The sequence below is a fragment of the Triturus cristatus genome, chromosome 4_1, assembly GCF_964204655.1.
Source record: "Triturus cristatus chromosome 4_1, aTriCri1.1, whole genome shotgun sequence".
Lineage (NCBI taxonomy): Eukaryota > Metazoa > Chordata > Amphibia > Caudata > Salamandridae > Triturus > Triturus cristatus.
In genome coordinates this window covers 837,847,588-837,868,417 of record NC_140585.1, presented here as the reverse complement: position 1 = coordinate 837,868,417, position 20,830 = coordinate 837,847,588, and the positions used below count along the sequence as shown (strand labels likewise).

General features: G+C 49.3%; 1 long non-coding RNA gene across 1 annotated transcript in view; it reads right to left on the bottom strand.

The window, feature by feature from the left end:
* Positions 1–1,741: 1,741 nt before the first annotated feature.
* LOC146855642 (uncharacterized) overlaps positions 1,742–20,830 on the bottom strand; it is a 244,381-nt gene continuing 225,292 nt past the window's right edge. The window contains exons 2-3 of the long non-coding RNA XR_014980862.1: positions 3,814–4,087; positions 1,742–2,481 (exon numbers count right to left, since the gene is read on the bottom strand). This is a non-coding gene — a long non-coding RNA (uncharacterized LOC146855642). The remainder of the gene's footprint in view (positions 2,482–3,813; positions 4,088–20,830) is intronic.

The following is a 20,830-nucleotide window of genomic DNA, read 5'->3' as shown; positions in this document are numbered from 1 at the left end:
GGGTGGGTGCAGAGTCCTCCCAGCAGTGCCCAGACGCAGGAGGGGTGGGTGCCTATCACTCCCAGCAGTGCCCAGACACAGGAGGGGTGGGTGCCCATCACTCCCGGCAGTGCCCAGACACAGGAGGGGTGGGTGCCCATCACTCCCAGCAGTGCCCAGACACAGGAGGGGTGGGTGCCTATCACTCCCGGCAGTGCCCAGACACAGGAGGGGTGGGTGCCTATCACTCCCGGCAGTGCCCAGACACAGGAGGGGTGGGTGCCCATCACTCCCACCAGTGCCCAGACACAGGAGGGGTGGGTGCCTATCACTCCCAGCAGTGCCCAGACACAGGAGTGGTGGGTGCAGAGTCCTCCCAGCAGTGCCCAGACATAGGAGGGGTGGGTGCAGAGTCCTCCCAGCAGTGCCCAGACGCAGGAGGGGTGGGTGCCTATCACTCCAAGCAGTGCCCAGACACAGGAGGGGTGGGTGCAGAGTCCTCCCAGCAGTGCCCAGACACAGGAGGGGTGGGTGCCTATCACTCCCAGCAGTGCCAAGTCACAAGAGTGGTGGGTGCCTAACACTCACAGCAGTGCCCCTGCAAAGAAAAGGGTGGAGTACCCACAGATCCTATGCCCACAAATGTCAGTCAGGTGCACAAAGATCCTGCAGTACATGTACCCCATGTGTGCGAGGCTGGGAGTATACACATGCATACAGCCTAAAAGGGAACATGTCCACATGAAGTCATGTCAACAGACTACATACACAAGTACAGTGATCACCAAGGATGCCACGAATGATGCAGGTGGCGACATCGCTCTGCATGCATGTGCAAAGTAGAAGGAGTCCGTCACACCCCCAGCTGATGTAGACACAGCTCAGCACCACATAGTGGAAACACCCTGCAGGGAAGATGTCAGGGTACACAGAGGAAGGAACACACCTTGGGACAATTTCACCATGCAGTAACTGCTTACATGAACAAAGACACTTAGCTAACACCTTGTGATGGCACACAGATACCAGGGTCCCCACTATGACCAGCACACTACTAAATTTCCCACACACCCAACACATGTTCACCACCCAAAATCATGTAGCAGCCCCACCAACAGCAATACCACAAAAGCTGTAGTGATCTAAGGAAACAAAAATTGGCTTTATTCAGCATTACGAAAAAATTTGTGAGTGGATAAAGTTCAATATTTACAAAGCCCATAGGGCAGTCCATGAGTCACAGCTGGATGGGGGACACAGTGGGACACGTGTTCCCTAGCTTGCCTGCACAGTCAGACTCCTTCGTCTTCCACAGCGGGGAGGGCATCATGTGCGGGGGAAGTACCAGGCACCGCAGGGACATGAGGGCGAAGGGTAGGCGTCGTGGGTGCAGGGATGGAGGACTCCACCACAGGGGGTGGGGCAGGGCCAAAGGCAGAGGCCAGGATCTCGCTGCTCACCTTAGCAAGGTCCTCCAGCGTCTCCCCTGCACCCGAAGGAACCACAGGCCCCAATGAGGGGGGGGGGGCGGAGGGATGGGTCGCAGCGCCACTGGGGGAGGGTGTGGACAGGGGGGGGACACAACCACCCTGACCGGGGACTCCCTTGACCGCTTGCGGGGTGGTGTCACAGTGGGGCTCAGGGACAGAGCAGCCATGAAGGAGTCCTTGCCGGATATGTGGCCAGGAGAGCTGAGGGGAGGGGATTTGGAGGGAGTGGATTGGGTGGAATGCGGACTCCCACTCTGGCTGCATGACTTGCGTTTCCCTGCCGACCCAGTGGGTGTGCCTACTTCACCCTGTGTGTGTGCGTGCCAGGAGGTGTGCGTATGACCTTCCCTGCTGGTGCCTGTGTCTGTTGTGGTGTGTGCATGCGTACGTCTGGGTGTACGTGGGACAGGCATGGGAGTGGGAAGTGTGGATGGGGCAGGGGTAGGGGGAGGGACGTAGCGCTGCAGGAGACCCACTGCTGCAGTCAGTGTTGAGTCTATGGACCTCAGCAACTGGCGTTGGTCAGCCTGTGATGAAAAACTGCCCTCCAAGTATGCCTCCATGTTGTGCAGCACTTGGCTGTGGCCATGGAGGACATTGAGGATCGCAGCCTGACCAACCTGCAACTGCCGCTGGATGTCCACAGACTCAGCATTGGCGGCAGCAGTGAAGACAGGGGCAGGGGGTGCGGTGCGTGGCAGGAAGGAGACATGTGGTGACTGGGCACGCTGGGAAGGGACACGAGCAAGTGGGAGGCGGCTGATGGCAATGGAGGGGGCGGGCTGAGATGTTGTGCCGCTGTCAGCTGCTGGTGCAGCCTCCGCCCACTCGGAGAGATCATCCTCGGACCCGTCAGCTTCATATTCAGTCGTGCCAGTGGACAGGTCCTCGGCCTCACTCTCCTCCGCCTCAGTACCACTCAATGTGCCAGACACGATGTCACCGCTGGCACTGGTGCTCGGTCCCTCCGCTCCGTCTGTGCTCATGTCTCCCTCCATGTCCCCCGACGATGCTGTGGGCAAGGTGAAGAGACAGCAATTAATCACACACCTGTATACATATGTCACATGAGTCCAATCTCCATAGGTTACAGTGCATAGCCTGCAAAGAAAGATCTGTAACACCTACAAAACAAGGTACAGATGTAGGGCATGCAACACACAGTTGGTTGACCCACCATGCCAATGAAAATCCATGGAGAGCATGACACAATAGCAAATGACATGAAATGGAGTTTGACATAGGAGCCAGGCCCTGGGGACAATCCAGCACTGCATCTGCACCACACAGCGTTGCCGAAAAAAGGGATGAGCAGGGACCATATACATGAACTTGAGGCACATGCTGCATAGGTAATACTGAGAACATGCCCACCATGACTGGCTCACTGCACCTTGAGTGTATGTCCAGACAAACATCACACACTGGCCAGACCTAGCAAGGAGAATTCTGGTTTTGACATGTAGGCTTGGCCCGCACCAACCACCCCCTACATGAGACAATTTGTTGAGACACAGGTGGCACTTACATCTCTTAGTCTGGATGAAATACACAGGGGCTGCATAAATGCAAGATTGGACGCCAAATACCCAAGGTGCGCCTGTCCAAATAATCATGTACAAATGGCCACCATCAGATTATTGTAACAAGACACACAGGCACTGGCCACCGTGAGTATGAACAAGGACAATCAGGTCAGGCTGTACAGTGGACACTTGTACTACATTTTACGTCATTAGACATGGCGCCAGGGGACAATGGCACAGAGCACAACCTATGCTGTAGACACTGAGAGTGTCCACGTTTTGTGATGACACACATGACACCTATGAACATATGCCCCAGGGGACAGCAGTGGCCACACAACTCCATGGTCCTGAATGGGAATGACTGCAACACACGCCACCATCCCTGCACTATGCGTATCGCACACTCATGCACATCATGTCACAGGCCACAACATAGGACATGCGCGCTGTAAGGCCTGACACTTGAGAGACTAACACCCATGTCTGGACTCAGCATCAGTGCCAACTGACATGGAACCCACATGCACTGAACTGGACAGGGCACAGGCAAGGTCCCCAAACCTGTTAGACACCACCCCCACACATGATGCTACAGGCATAGTTCACGTGGAGAAAGCGCCAGCCTACATTACCTTGTGAAGGAGTGACTACACACAGACCAGGGAACACATTGCAAGGAGGGGAAGGGAGGCAGGAGAGCACAGCTATACTGTGGGTAACTGGATCTGCACAGCACCTTTAAACCCTGGCAGTGTATCCATGCAACTGTGCACTTACAAATGCTGGTGACACACAACAAACACACATGTACCTACCCCCTTCCTGCTGCTGCTTCTCCTGTAAGCGCCTCTCCAAGTCTGGAAATACCACCGCCAGCACACGCTTGTGGATGTGGGTCAGACGGCGGCGCCCCCGGTTCTTATGGGTCTCATGTGAGTCCCCCAGCAGGACCCGTGCGATCCTCCGCGTCCAGCACCGGATATCCTGCCAGCGTTTCCTCACCTGGGCCAGGCGCCGCTTGCAACCATCCGCACTCCTCACGGCACTGACGGCGGTCAGCCATATCTGCTACTTGGCAGAGGCGCCTACCTGTGAGGATGAACAAGTGACACTACATCAATACACCAGGCACATGTCACAGAGAGACATATTAGAACAAATTTGCTGTTTACAACAAGGCATAGAATGCATCCAACGCATTGCACCATTGTCATAGGGACATGATCCTCTGGGGAAGGGCAAAAGCAGTACATGCCATTGAAAGTACACAGGTGGAATAAGGGCAACGACACAATCAATGATCCAGGCTCACACTGTGCATCAGAAGGTACACCAGGATAATGTGCAGCACCTCTAAGCAGTCACATGCCACAGGCCACTGACGCTACCGCAGCCGAGTACACAGACACACACAGGCACAGGACATTCACCTGCCATTGCCAAATGCTGCGACAAACCTCACTCTGCACATGTGCCACTAATCGGGGGGAGGGCTCACAGGTGTGGGGCTGGCTCTGCACGTCAGACACACAGCACTGCTCCCTGCTCACATCACATGGGCAGGGTATATCCATCCCTCATGCAGCTGGGGTGCTACACTCCACATATGCACCCACCCACATGACAGGGGACTTACACACACACCCATGTCCAGGGTACGAACACATCATGTGGACACTCTCAGCACAGGTACACAGAACTAACACACATCTGTGGGTACAGTCACCTGTCACACTGGGGTGACCACATAATCACATGAGGACTGCAGAGGCTACATTCCCAGGAGGACAAGACAGGCAGAATGTGGCATGCACCATGCAGTGATTGTCACAGTAAACACAATGCAAGTGAGGACGGCAGACATGCACCACAGCATGCACTGGCTGGGAGACATCAGGCATTCCCCCCCCCGGGACCCCCCCCACAGTACATAGCACGTGTGCCACACCTGGACACAATGCCAAAAGTCACACTCACAAAAAAGGGACACAGTCTGTGCTGGTGGACTCTGCACACACCTGATACCCTGGTCGCCCATACAGCATGGGGTACTGTGGGAGGATCACATCCAGCAAAGCCAGGTTCTCCTCCAGGGTGAAGGGCTGTGACCTCTCCACAGACCTTGACATGGTTCCAGGGAATCAGTAGCAGCAGCTGGGTCGTGGAATACAAAGATGTGCAGGCAAGTGCTCCCTCATGGGACCTGGCTGCCTTATATCTGCCTTGCTGGCCTGTTTCATGCACAGGAGTACAGAGTGATTGGTCACTCACATTTGCATCCTATGTTTCCTCCAATCCCTTCAAACCTAGCACAGTCAGTGGGTTCTCATTGCGGTTTTTTTCTTCAGCATGATGTCAACTCCTGAAGCACATTGCAACAAAGTAGATTCATTCAAACTGACTACTGCTGTGCACCTGCTTCCAAATATTCAAACTTTAAACTTGGTCTCCAGGACAACCAGCATGCATGTAGGCCTTTATACTTGTCCCTCATGTGTCCCCTATGTAATTTGGAGCTTCACACACAGGTACGGTGCGTTCCGGGGCCCTAGGGCACCCCAAATGCATAGCAACGGCCCGTACAGGCGTGTGTACGCTCCGTATCACTATGGGTGTTCTCGCGTATGCGTACTCATAGTGGTACGGCCCATACACACGCCTGTACGCTCACTATCACTATGGGTGTTCTCGCGTATGCGTACTCATAGTGATAGTGAGCGTACAGGCGTGTGTACGGGCCGTACCACGATGGGTGTTCTCGCGTATGCGTACTCATAGTGGTACGGCCCATACACACGCCTGTACGCTCACTATCACTATGAGTACGCATACGCAAGAACACCCATAGTGATAGTGAGCGTACAGGCGTGTGTACGGGCCGTACCACTATGAGTACGCATACGCGAGAACACCCATAGTGGTACGGCCCGTACACGCATGTGTACGCTCACTATCACTATGGGTACACATACGGCAGCACTCCCATAGTGATAGGGAATGTACACAGGCCCTCTGAGCGAAAGTACGGTGCCTTTCACACATCACAGTGGTGACAGGCAGCACACAGGAAGGAATAGGGCTGACATACTTGTCCATGGATGGACATCAAGCCATTGTCTGGGCAGTACTACATGTGTGGGCCACAGGTGTGAAAGGCTGTGATGTGGCAACTCACTCCTGAGTCGAGAAGGCACCAGATGTATGATGAGATGTGAACAGATGTTATGTGTGATGGTGTAATGTGTGCCGGGCATGCCCTTGACTCCTTTGACATGTGTGCATGTCGTACTGCACACTTGGGATGAGTGTCACTGGCATGGCACGGTCAACAACACACGCAAGTGTCCCCTGATGCCCGTTACAGGGGTTACCACACCAGACAGGTCACTACCCACGGTGCACCATGTGACTATGTCATGTATGTGTGGGGGGTTCACATTGGGTTGATGTTGGTGCTCCCTCAAAAGCATCAGCTGTTGCAGCAACCAACATGTGTCTGTGTGTAGATTGACATGGCACACTGTTCCGCACACCAGGCCACATGTGGTACCCGATGTGAGGTGCGTATGTATGCATGGGACACAGAGTAGCGTAACAAGGACATGTCTCCATCCTCACTATGAATGTGTGGTGAGTCATCACATGTACACCTTCATGGCAAGGTGTGTGGCCTGTCCTAGTGTAATGTCATGTGACCTGTGGCTCTAGTGTTCCACTACCAGTCTCTGCAATCGACATCCTACTTCTGCTCATGTGTGGATGTATGTCACTCCTGTGTTGCGTCTGACTGTTCACTTACACTGGGACACAGCTAGTCCCATGCCATGGCATGTGGAGGTTCACAATCTCCGTGTGTAGCTGGGTCTTGGTAGGAGTGTCACCTGACAGCCATACGTGTCCAGGGCATGTAGCACATACCTGACTCCGTATGTAGCATATGTGTATTGACAGATTAACATGTGCTCAGTACATATAAATTGTTGTTGTAGTGCACTCACTCTTCCTTGTCACTTCCAAATTACTGCAGAGCGCCGCCTCTTCCCCGACCAATTCCGGACTTGGCTGCCATGCAGGAGAATGACTGTATCCAGTGCTACCGCTTCCCCCAACGGTTGATTCTGGAGTTGACGGCGAGACTGGCACCACACCTGCAACCGCTGCACAGGTATCCTACGGCACTGACACCCAAGCTGAAGGTAATGGCAGCCCTACATTTTCTGGCCACGGGTACCTTTCAAAATACCATAGCTCATGTTGGTGGCATGTCCCAGAGCATGTTCTGCCGTGTGCTGCATGATTTCTTAGAGGCCATGTTGCTTCCCCTGGATGAGTTCATCCATTTCCCAACCCCTGAAATGTTGACTGGGGTCAAGCATGGATTCTATGCCCTGGGAGGGATGCCCCATGTCATCGGGTCCATAGATGGGACACATGTGGCTTTGGTACCACCACAGGCACAGGAGGTAGCGTACAGGAATCGCAAGCACTACCACTCCATCAATGCCCTTGTGGTGTGTCTATCCAACATGGTGATTTCACATGTCTGTGCTCGTTTTCCAGGATCAGCACACGATGCCTACATCATGAGGCGTAGCAGGGTGCCTGAAATGATGACGCAGCTGCGCAACGAACGAGCATGTGTTGTTGGTGGGTACACTCTGTCTGTCCTGTATTTTGCGTAGACTTCCAGCATGACCGCTTCTCCTGTCCTACTTATGTCCATGTGCTTTCCATGTAGGGGACGCTGGCTATCCCAACATGCCATGGCTGATCACACCTCTCCGCAACCCCATCACGCCGGCCCAGCTCCGCTACAACACCGCCCATGGCCGGACTAGGCGAGTGATAGAGAGGACATTTGGCCTCCTGAAGAGCCGATTCCGATGCCTCCACAAGACCGGCGGCGCCCTCCCATATGCCCCGGCGAAGGTCTGCAAAATCTTCATGGTCTGCTGCATGCTGCACAACATGGCAGTTGAGAAAGCTGTGCCACTCATCCTGGATCAAGATGATCAGGACCATCCACTCGTGGAGGACGAAGGGCTTGGCAATGGGGCTAGTGATGTGGAGGATGTGGAGCCGCAAGAGGACTTCCGGAGTCGGCTCATACGCGACTTCTTTGCTTAGTGGTGAGTACCAGTGTCTGAGTGTGTACGCATTGGTCCCCGTGTGGCATGTGTTGCGATGTGTGTGTCCATCTGCATGTATGCCACGTGAGTCAGAGGTGTGTGTGGAAGTGTCACTCGAGTGATCGTGCCAGTGATGTGTGTATTTCCCCAGTCATAATTATGACCTAGCATGTTGTCATCCATACATGTGTCGAGTACATGCACATGCAAGTGGCTGTGCTTTTTGTGGCTGACTTCTTGTGTGTCTCTCTTCCCCAGGTACTTGCGCATGCCGTCTGCTGCTTGCATTGTTGTGGCACTGCTATTCCTCATGGACACGTCATCGTGTGCTGACTCAGCGTTACCCGCACGGACAAGTTTGGAAGTCTCCTTAGGGTAAGGGATGCATCAGGGGTGTATTGGGTGTGGCAGTTGTTCACGATGTATGCACACTGCCCCTGTCGATGTTTGGTTCCTCTGCAGACATGTCGCATCACCATGGTACACATGACATGCAGCTGGGTACACCTGAATAGATGGTCAGACTTGTTGACAGTCATCAGTGATGGGATTGTGGAATGTGATGATGGCATCAATGTGTGTTACACTGCCCTCGGACACATACGGTTTGCATTGGCTTGACATGGTGTGGGACTTCCACATCAGCGGCTCAATGGTGTATGGCAGGCTATCCGTGAGCAGCAGGGGGTGTTTAGCTGTTAGCCGACACGTGTGTGCCAGTTCCATGGCTATCACACATTTGTGCTGCAGAAGGGGGGTTCCAGTGTTGGACCCACATGTTACTCCACATGACCTGTTCATGTGTACTCCGAGTTGCCTCTGCAATCCCGAATACATGACTAATAAAGGTGTCCCTATGCCTCCAAGGTGCCTCTTCTCAGTCAATGCTGGTGTGTTGCCATGGGGCATACGGTATGTCTGGCATGGTTCTCAGTGATAGTGGCTATGTGTCTTTGTGTCGAGTAGCAAGATGCAAGCTGTTTGTGTGGGATTAGACTGTGTATTGTGCATGATGTCCATGACTGTGTGGGTATTGTGACATGTGCCATCCCCATGCATCCAACGTTGGCCAGGCCACCATTCTCTGCATCCACCTGACTCAAGCTTGCAGGACATGGTTCTGCCACCTGTCCACACATACTCTCTTTAGTTCTGCTTCACAAAACTCAAAGCTGGACAGTCAGAAATGTATACTCTTAGGCATACGCCTAAAATGTGAATCAAATGCCACTCTCCTCAAACCTACATAGAGTGCCAGAGCATAGAAGTGACTTTCACAGATTCCGAGTACTCACATGCATATACGTTTCCACATAAGAAACTGTAACAAGACAACATTTCCACATGTGTGAAATTAAATGCAAAAGTGAATCTGGCTTTTTTAATTTCTGTTTCACTGCACTCCTACACCCCTACCAATTTTGAGGGTGATTCCTTACCAGCCCGGACAAACTAATTCCTGCTTTGACAGGATTCTTTTTCTGATTATTTCCAATCTCAGAACATTTCTTCAACATGTTTGTGAGTACCCATTGCCTCACTGTTTTTAGATGATCACAGTCGGAAAATGCCTAGATTTTTGCATGATCGTTCCCATTTTCTAATTGATGCTGCTGTGGTTTGACTCTGTGCACTAGAGCCCTCCTACCAAGGCTCCAGTGCATGTGCTCTGTGGTACCTGCATGGCATGTTCAAATTGATTATACTTCAGACTGACATTTTTAACTTACCTAAATGTCCCTAATATATGGTGCAAAGTGTACCCACGGCCTGTAAATTATTTGTCAGCAAACATTGCACCACCATTAAAGTGACAGTGCAAAACATGAATGCAGGCCTACACTTTAGCCTGCATTTAAACTGTAAATTCCATCTGTCAAAATAACCCCTTTTGACAAGCTTAAGCCCTCCTTTAATTATTAATAAGTCACCCCTTAGTAGGCCTTAATAGCCAATAAGGCAGGGTGCATGGTATATAAACACATGTTCTTACAGTGACAAGACCCTAAAAGCTATTTTCACTGTAGCAGAGTTCACTGTTCCATAGGAAAGCATTGGGATACTATATTACATTTAGCAATGTTATGTCCACCCTGGAAATAGCTACAAAGTAAATTCTTTGACTTCTACCTGTAAAGCCTCCAGAAGCACATTTGCATGCTCTTCCAGTGTCACCCAAGAGACTTATAGCTCCTTGATGAGTTGTGAACTTGCTTCCAGAGTTGAGACATAAGCTTTGGGTGTGGGAAGGTTTTCTGTTCCTCTCACAGGATGACCACCTGGGCTGTGCTCAGGAACTTAATTAACTTGAGGGCTACCCTGTTACCTTTTAACACGCAGATGTAGCTAACAACTGGGCCTGCTCTATCCTTTGTCTCCTTAATCAGCCAGGCAACAAACTCAGTAGGAGAGGAGCTACCCCCAGAATCGGTTTTGAGTGACTACAGAGGAGGGATGCTCATTTTCCAGGCCGCATCTCTAGGGTGGGTACAGGAACTCTGCACAGGGGAAGAAAGGCTCTGATAATTTAGATTTAGCTAGAGAAGGGCACTGTGGGATTGTCTGCAGTGGGGCACACAGAACTGGTGTCAATGTGGGTAGCGATACCTCTAGGAAGATTCTCCCTTTTGGTTAGGTTGGGGACAGAAGGCACCCCCACCCACACAGGATAGTGCCAGGTATAAAGGTGACACTCCTGAGCATCCTCTTCAGAACACCACTGGACCTGTGGAATACAGACAAAGGATTGCACCTGTTGTTGAGGCCTGTGAGTAAAAGTCCAATGGCTGAACCTGTGCCCACTTGTACTCAGGACAAAGAAGTGGATTCCAAAGGTCAAGTAGCTTTCCTCGAGTTAAGCTACAGGAACACAAAAGGTTCAAGAACCCCACTTTCCTGGAAGAGCTAGCCTACCAGTTTCCACTGGATGTGCCTCTTTCCCTGCTGGTGCCTTCTGATGGAGTGAGTCATGACCCCCCAGTACTGTTCGTGAGATCCTGGAGCCCTTGGCTGATGTCAAAGTGTATTCCTCCTGTCTAACCCCAAAACCAGGGACTTAGAAACGTTTTGCTAACTGTTTGCCTGAAAAACCATTGTGAGACCGAGACCAATTTGATAGCTGATTCCCTGAGGGTGTATCATCGCTGGGCCTGACTTTGTCATGGTCCCTGCCACGTTCTTCTCTCAATGACAAGCCCTCCTTGATTCCCAGCCACAGCTTCATCAGTGCCGCCATCAAAGAAGACACATCGATGCCAAAGATCATCACGGTGTGAAAATGTCTCCTGCTAAAGCTATTCCCAACTTAAAACAACGGTTTTGACAAGACTCTATCCTGATGCCATAATCCATTGAGCACCTTCTCTCGATACCAGCCCACTGCCACTTTCACTGAGTGTTGATGACATCAGGAGGTATTTTTTTAACTGGGAAGCACCCCACCTTGTATTCGACCCAAGCTCCACCGTGACCAGCTTGATTACTTAGCCTTGACCAAGTCAAGGGCAACCAGATAACCGTGGTTGGCGTTTAATGCTTTTCGGCAATATTTTCATTGAAAACTTTAAAAATCCATATCTCTGGTTACCCTTATTAGATGCTTTTCATTTTGGTATAATTTTGTTCTTTAAATTATCATTTTATTTTTCAATTGGAGTGGGATTTTTATTGTGTTGTTGTTTTGACTTTTAAACCGTTTTGGTACTTCTAAATGCTTTACACATGTTCTGAAGTTAAGTCTGTCTGCTCTGTGCCATAGCTACCAGGGGATGAGTTCAGGTTTAAATTACTGAAGCCTTTACTGGACCTAATAAGAATAGTGCTATTATTACTTGTGGTGGACTACCACCAACACCAACTAATGACACACTTTTTCACACTGGTGTTCAGTGGCGAGTTCCAAATTTTGTGCTAAGCAATAGCAATCAGCTATTACGATGGAAATTACAAATACCTAAATTAAACTGAAAAGAAAAATTTTACTTTTTATCTTTTAATCACCATCAGGTCATTGATTAAATCCTTTTTGATATTTCAAAATTATATTTGATTCCAAAATTGCACCTTTTAAAAAGTCTAAGGAGACTTATAGTTGGAATTGTTTACCCTGATAACTCTCACAGTGGTGGAGATGAAAGGCCCTTTGCAGACAAAGAAAACTTAAGTTGGGCCAAAATGCCAGGAAGGCATGGCGCAAGGGTGCCTGTGTGATAGGCAGGTTGTTTTTTGTGCAGGAAGGTGCACTTTCCTCCATAAAAACAATCCTGAGAGGCTTTTACCTCTTTCTATGTGTGCTGCATCAGCACACATAGAGGAAAACACAGGGGGGAATAACGATATTTCTCCTTGCTATGCCTCTCCTGGGAGGCGTATCTTTTTGGCACATTCCCAGGTTTACCAGATTTGGTAAATCTGGGAATGCGGAAAAAAAACATGAGAGTTGTGGGAGAACATCCACACAGTGACAGTGGGATGCCTCCCTTGCGCAGAGTATTGCAATGTAGTGATTTGTGGTGTGTTGCATTACTTCATATTTTTAAGCTATTCAAAGCAAAGCAAAGTGGCTTTGCATGGCTTCAAAAATATGACTTACGGTTTGCACTGCTCTTGCACCACGTTGTTTGGTGTAAGAGCGATGCAAACCTTGTTATATGTATGTGCCATGGTTTGTGAATATCGAGTGTGTGTTCACAAACCTCCATGGCATTTCTCCCTAAGAACGTTGATTCCCCACAGGAGGAATTAAATCACCTACCATGTAAACCTTCATGTGTGTAGATACTTTTACAAATGAGAAAACAGCACTTGTGAATTTCCAAAGTTGTTCTGTACTAAAAAAAAAAGGGCTTTGCATGTGTAAATCAAATTTACACAAATAAGTAGTTTTCTGAATCAGGTCTAAAGATGTACTGTAATGATTCACACCGCCAGCTGATGTTGCAGCTATAGGCAGTTTGACCTCATGTATTAAACGTATGTGATATCAAGCAACTGCAGAACCCCTGTTCTCTGTCTATTCACGTGTACTACAAAGTGGATGTATTCTGTTGTGCATGCATTCATGTAAATAGTTAACCAATATTGCTAGGTCAGGTTCTGTCACAGACTCACTTACAGTTCCAACCTCAACTGCCTAATTAACATTTCTTTTTTTCTGCATTTTTACAGTAAGTAAACGAGGGAAAGTAAATGATATACTGAGACAGCTTGAGAGAAGCAACAATGTGAGAGAATGCATGTGAGAGGAGACGAGCGATTGAAAGAGTTACAGAGTATGTCGGAGAGAGTGCTCAAGTAAGGTTGAGAATGAGAAAGTGAGCAATAAAAACGTGATAGGGAATGTGAGTGCCACTGTCTTGGAGTTTGAGCAAGGGACAGAGGGGGTAAAGAGGAAGTGTGTGTGAATCCTTGTCAAACTTAGTGGATGAATAGATATCTATGAGGGTGATTCTGAAAACAGTAAGAAAACGAGAGCTGCTGTTTTAGAGAGGGACAGAGGTGGATTTAAAAAGAGATATGAGGTATATTTGGGCGTAAGGAGTCGAGGCAGAGGTAACAAGACTATTGTGAGACTGAGAGACGGAAAGTAAGAGGGGATGGAGGGATTTGCAACCTCTTGTACAGCACTGAAGACTAGCTGGCACATGCATCAAAGCTTTTTGCGATCGCAAACCGTGCGATTCGCAAAAATCGGCCGTTTGCGATCGCAAAATTAGCTTTTGCGATGTATCAAGGGTCAATGCCCTCGTAATTTTAGAATTCACAAATAATTGCGAGTTCTCAAATTGCGATTGCATTTAGGGAATCGCATTTTGCGATTCCTTAAATGCAATGCAAGAACCACTTTGAAGTAGCGATTTCGCTACTAGGGGGCGCAGATTACCATGAAGTTGAACTACATGGTAATTTGCAAAAACTTTGAAAAATGCACTAAAGTGCATTTTTCAAAGTTGTAGGTTACACACACACATGTCCTTGGGACATGTGTGTGCACAAAATTTGTGCACAGATCAATTTCAGGGGTGCAACAGGGTGTCCTTTTGACACCCTTGCACCCTTGAAATTGCATGAGCAATTTGCGAGTACCAGTGCAATTTTCCATTCATTCCTATGGGCCTGTAGGCCCATAGGAATGAATGGGAAGCTGTTCCTTATTTGCGAGTCGCTATTTGTGAGTCGCAAATAAGGAATATGTAGGAATCGCTATTGTTATAGCTATTCCTACATGCATAGGATTTTGCGAGTCCTTAATTGCAAATCCTTAATATTCGCAATTAAGGACTCGCAAAATGCTGGTGTGATGCATGTGCCTGTAAGCCTCTCTACACAGTAAACACAGGCCACATATTCAACAGCAAGCATTCCATGTCACCTTTCTTAATAGACAGACAATTTCTAGCTGCGGATCAATGATGAGAAACTGATGGGCAGAGATTACATGGCCCAGTGCCTGATAGTCACACCACTGTAGTTACTGATATACCAATACTATAAATAATGTGTAGCTAGGCGTGTGTATTTGAATTTACTTTAACAGTAAATGGTGACTCCGGAAGGTTTTTCTGCACAGTAACACTAGCACCGAAATTCTGATTGCCTTATTCTGTTCAATAGTAGCTGATGGACCACTAAATTAAAGGATGGGCATGATTCTCAGTGCATGGCCATTCTGATCACTGTAATAGTAGCACAGGAATTCCAATTACTCTTTTCTCTTTTTTTTTATAAATAATTTTATTGACCGCTTCAACAGGCATCTGCTCAAACAACGTTAATAGCCCAGGATACAATGGTACATTGCTTATACTAAGCATCCTGCAACGAGAACAAAGCCCCCAACCAGTAGCGGTCCGTGGAGGGAGTTCGGTGGGGCGGTGAGGCGGGGCGGGGGAGGGGCAGGGTGGGGAAATGGAATATGGATGAACGGAGGTAAGTACACATTTAAATAAATAAAACAAATTTTGTTGCGCGCTGCATCGTCGTGTAACAAAAACGGCCCCCCAGGGGCCCAAAACAGGCCCCCGCCCTGGCAGCCCGCCGGGGAAACACCTGGTTTCTGCTACGGCTAGTCCGGCCATGCTGACAGGAAGAATGCACCTGTTTTGCTCCAATTGATACAAAGCCCTGTCTAGAAGCCATTCAGTATATCCAATATGCGAGGGAGAGAATCACCTGGGTCTGCCAAGCACAGGAGGATTTAGTCTGTGTACAAGGATATTACATCTTCCCATCCTGTGTCCCAGCGCACGAAGAGAATGAGCTTAACTACGCACCCAATTCATGAGTTGCTCAAGTGCCACCATGAATAATAATGCAGCTAGAGGGCAGTCCTGTCTGGTGTCAGGCTCAATTTTGAACTCCTCCTATAACACTCCATTCACCCACACTCTGGCCACAAGATGTCCATACAGCAACTTAACCCACCCCATGAAGAAGCAGCCAAAACCCATCTTACCCAAGACAGTCCACAATTACGCACACTTCAGCGAGTCAAACACTTTTTCAGCATCCAACAACAGGAGCAACTGCAGCTTCTGAATCCTGCCCCTGCATGCCAAAAAAACAAATAGGCGTCTGAAATGATGATGGGTTGCTTAATGCAGCATGAAACCTGACTGATCTACAGCCACCAGATAATCCACCACATTTAACATGCGAGCTTCCAGAACCTGTGTCAATACCTTCACCTCAACATAAAGCAGGGCGGTAGGATGTACATTCCTCCTGTGGCTTCCCCTCTTTAAATATTGGCACTATCAGAGCTCGCCAGAAATCCTCCGGAAGTGCCCCTGCCTTTCTGGAGCCCTGGAACAGTTCCCCCAAATGAGGCTTCACCTGTGACCAAAGACATTTAAAAGAACTGGGCCCTGGTGTTCTCCTCTCCTTCATATGGGCCAGGGCCTCCACAATCTCGGTGTCTGCGATCTCTGCCTCTAGAGCATCCCTCACCTCTACCCCAAGAACAGGGGTCAGAGGATATCAGACTAACTCAAACAACCCCTCCTCTGCCTCCAAAAGACACGGCCTATAGACCTCCCAGAGATGTGCCTCTAATTTGTTTGCTATATATTCTGGGGTCTCCACCACCGACCTATCTGTTCACCGGACCCTTTGGATCCACCTCTGCCCTTCTTTGCGCTAAGCCAGCCAAGCCAGACGTTTCCTGGCTTTATTGCCAAACTCATACACTCTCCCGTGCTTCGCCCAAAAGAGGGCCCAGGTCTCATGCTGCTGCAACCATCATTAGTCCTTCCTCAACTGCTCAATGGGAATAACAAAGTCAGGGATAGAGACACAAACCAGGTCCTCCTCTCTCTGAGCTAATTTTCTCAACGTACCTGCACTTCTTGTCTCAGTTCTGTTTCTTCTCCACCAAATGCGAGTTCTACTGACCCCCATCACATTCTGGAGCCCACCGACCCTCTGTTTTCTACAAAATAGGTAATGGTCGCTGCAGTCAAGAACTGCTTAGTGTCCCAATCTATGATCTCCCATGGGTCAAGACTCCAACCCGGCCTTCAGTCCCTCTCAGGTCCCCGGCAGACAGTGAGGATTGGGCAGGTCTGGAAAGGCCCTTGGCAAGTAGTGAGTCACCCCACCACCAGCTAAGCTGATGATGGAGAACCTGGAGATATTCCAATTAGAACAGCAATCTCATGGCATTATCTGCATAGAAGAACTGCTTCTGCTTGGAGTGGTGTCACCTCCATAGGTCAGCCAGGCCCAAAGAACCTATGAATGTCAGCAAGCACATATCTGATCTGGGCGAGTGCCCCCTCTGTGTAATCCTAACCCGCCCCCATTGAGCCACAAAGTTGAGGTCCCCCCAAGGAGTGTGAGAGCATCTGGGACTACCACCAACCAGTCCCCCATTTTCTCTATTCCCTCCATCTGCAATCCCTGTGGGAGATTCCACAACACAGCCATCAGGGACAGCCCATTCTAAGTACCTCAAGCGGCTGTCTGACAACCTTTCGGGGTCACCCAAGTCTGAGTGATGTGGAAGGGGAAGGTTTTACACATCAAGAACCCAAGCACCCTGGAACCCGGAGAGATCCCCACATGCACCACCATCCGGTACCTCACCCTGTTGAAAAATCCATATCTGTTGCCCACCATGTCGGGTCTCCTGCAACAATACAATGTCTGGGGCATGCCTGGATAGGAATTTTGTCACGATTTCCCTTTTCAAACTGCTACCTAACCCATTAACATTTCAAGAGAGAACCCTGAGGCTGTTACCCCCCAGACTGCTGGGGAATGGACTTTTCACCCCGTGTACCCCATTTGAGCTCATACATTTCTTCCAAACTACTTCCTCAAGCGCCGCTGCCTGATCAATCCAACAACCTCCAACAGGAACCAGCCCATTCCCCATAGACTCACATGGTTAGACTAAAACTACCCACCACCCACTGAATCAGGTGTCTGTTGCATCCCCAAACACATTTGCTTTCCCAGCCTGCCTGTACCAGAGTTAGTGAGGGGGCAGACCATTGACCCACAGAGTCTCAACAGTACTACAAGCCACCAAGTCTGCCATCATGTGAGTCACCACCGGTAGTCTCTCCTCCTCATGCCCCTCACCCAGGGAGGAAGCCTCACCATCAGAGGAACCCTTATCTGAGCTCAGGGCTACTCAATTGTTGTCAACCGAACATACCTGGTTAGGTTGAATTTCCACCACCACTCAGGCCCTTGCAGATTTAGTGGGGTAAGAACCAGATCTCCATCATCTCCCCCTTCGTTGTTGCTGGGATCTCCAGGGGTCAACATGGGTGACCCTTAGAGCGACTCAGCAAGAGGTGTTCTTTAGAATCGAACCAGTCCCACAATGTCACCACTGACTCGAAGAAATGTGAACCTTCCCCATCCATGATTTGTAACTTGGGGGGGGGGAGGCATTCGTTTGTATTTGATGTTGAGCTGGCGCAACTGCCGCTTCATCCCCAAAATGATTTCCCCTGCTTCTGCAACTTTGTGGTATCGTCTGTATAAATGTTTACTTTCCCCTCATCCAACTGCTAAGAGGCATGGGTCTGAGCCACCTGCAGGTTACAGTCTCTGTCCCTTAATTTGAGGAGCCTCTCCACAATGGCTCATGGATGTCCCCTAGCATCATGGGTGCCCTTTGCACCATAAACAGTTTGGAGAGTCTTCCATGCAGCACCATCAAGACCAACCAGTCCTCCATGTACAGTTAAGGCGATGGAACTCTCTGCCCGTTCCAAGACTCCCACAATCCTGACATTATTATGGTGGGAGCAGCAGTCCAAGTATTCCAGTTTCAATGAAATGGCTGCATTTTTTCACCTCCAGTGCTTAAGATGGTCCCTGATCCACATGACCATCAGCGTCAATGCACAATGGAACTTTCTGAGATGCCCACCCTCTCAGACAGTCTTCTGTGGTCCGCCTGCTGCTGTCCCACCTTCTGTTTACTTGGTATGACCACCAGGATTTTTACCTAATGGGCCACCAAATCCAAGTTTGCAGCACACACGGGGATATCACATGCAGTCCGCAGCAGGCCCATGAGAGTCCCCTGCCGCACTGACTTCTCCCCCTTAGTGCGACCCTTTCTGGGGTCTTCAGCACTCTAGCCTCCGATCCAAGAGATCCCACACTAGGTGCCCCCCAGCCAGTCATTTCTCACCCCCCGGGAAGGGCCAGCGGTCTCCTTCGCCACACTGGCCATTCTGTCGATGTCATCCCAGTATCTCCTCTACTGCCCCTGTCCATGGGCTGGGGCTGCCCCTCATCCAGCATGCCACAACCCTCCCTGGAGCCCATGCAGGTCCAATGCCCCCCAAGCCGCAGCCGGTTCCCTAACCGCAATCCCAAGGGGAACGCATCAGAGGGCGTAGAGCAGCCCCCGGCAAGGAGCCCCATCCACCACTACAGGGCAGGAGCACCCCACTCTACTCTTCACTCAGTGATGAGGCACCGCCTGGGGGTCTGGGCCTCCATGCCCCCACACTCCTGCTATGCCTCAAGGGCCTCATTCGCCACTGCTGTTTGCATGTCTGCATGGCTCAGCTGACACTGCCAGCACCAAGGGGGCTTGCATCCAAGTCCTTCGCCCCCCTGCACCTCAAGGCATATCCTGTGAGGAGAGGCCCTGCACCCAGATCACCCAAGGGGCCCCCACTGCTGCCACTGCACCACGGGCCTCCACTGGCCCAAATCCTGCCCCAGGTCTCACCACAGCCACCACTGGGTCTCCCTGTTTATTGCGACCGGGCCACCATCATGCGAAGGCAGCTGCTGACCTCAAAACTCATTTTCAAGCCCAGAAAGCCGGTCTGGAACCTGTCTGGGCACCAGAGCAATTCTCAAGGCCTCCCGGGCTCCACTCCTGGGGCCCGATTCACAGAACTAACTTAAGACAAAATCCTAAACTTACTACCATTTTGGTATTCACAGAAGGCACTTACTCATTTTGGTATTCACAGAAGGCACTTACTCATTTTGGTATTCACAGAATTTAGGAGTCCTAAGTTTAGGACTCCTAAATGCCTTCTGTGAATACCGAAAGTCTTAAAATTAGGATTTTTCGCAGTTTAGTAGTAGTATAGTTAGGACTCCTAAGTTTAGGACTCCTAAATGCCTTCTGTGAAAACCGAAAGTCTTAAAATTAGGATTTTTCTCAATTTAGTAGTAGTAAACTTAGGACTCCTAACTTTAGGACTCCTAAATGCCTTCTGTGAATACCGAAAGCCTTAAAATTAGGATTTTTCTGAGTTTAGTAGTAGTAAAGTTAGGAGTCCTAACTTTAGGACACCTAAACTGAGAAAAATCCTAATTTTAAGACTTTCGGTATTCACAGAAGGCATTTAGGAGTCCTAAAGTTAGGACTCCTAACTTCTGTGAATACCGAAGTGAGTAAGTGTCTTCTGTGAATACCAAAATGAGTAAGTGCCTTCTGTGAATACGAAAATGGTAGTAAGTTTAGGATTTTGTCTTAAGTTAGTTCTGTGAATCGGGCCCCTAGCCTTTGGGCTCCTCAGATCTCCAGGATCTGCAGGAGAAGTGTCTCTGTGGGCTGGCTGCACTGGAACTCATGGTTTACACAACCAGCTCCATGCACGTTCTGGTCATGCCCAATTATTACTCTGTTCTCTTGTCTGAAAAGTCTAAAGAACAAATCCTACTGTGGCATGCCCTTTTATGGATATATTCACTATCATGATAAATGGTGTGGTCATTCTAGCTCCTGTCATAGAATGTGAGGTCACAGAATGGAACCTAGAGTCTATGTATTACCTTCCTTTGTGAACTAGGAATGTACAAATTTCACAATGACTGACTTGGATATGGGGTGAAATTTGCAATGCAACCTATGTACTAACACGATTTGTCAGGATGCAGTCCATTGGATCTAGAGCTACTGAATTCCTGCTATTGAAAAAGTCCACCATAGTTTTACCTCCTGTATGTATTCCGCTAGCAGGAGAATCATGCAATGCATGAGCCACATTTCACATACCAAAATAAATGGGCTTTACATTCATTGTTTTTAAACAAAAATTTGCAAGGCAAATTTACACATCATTCCTTATTTCTGGTTGCTATTTCCAGTTGAAAGTCATAAGCAGATATACAGCGGACAGCATTAACCAAAGTATTAGAAATAATATGGGTGAAATCCAAGATTTTAATGGCACTTCCTCCTCAACTTTCACTATTCTACAGAATATAGCTA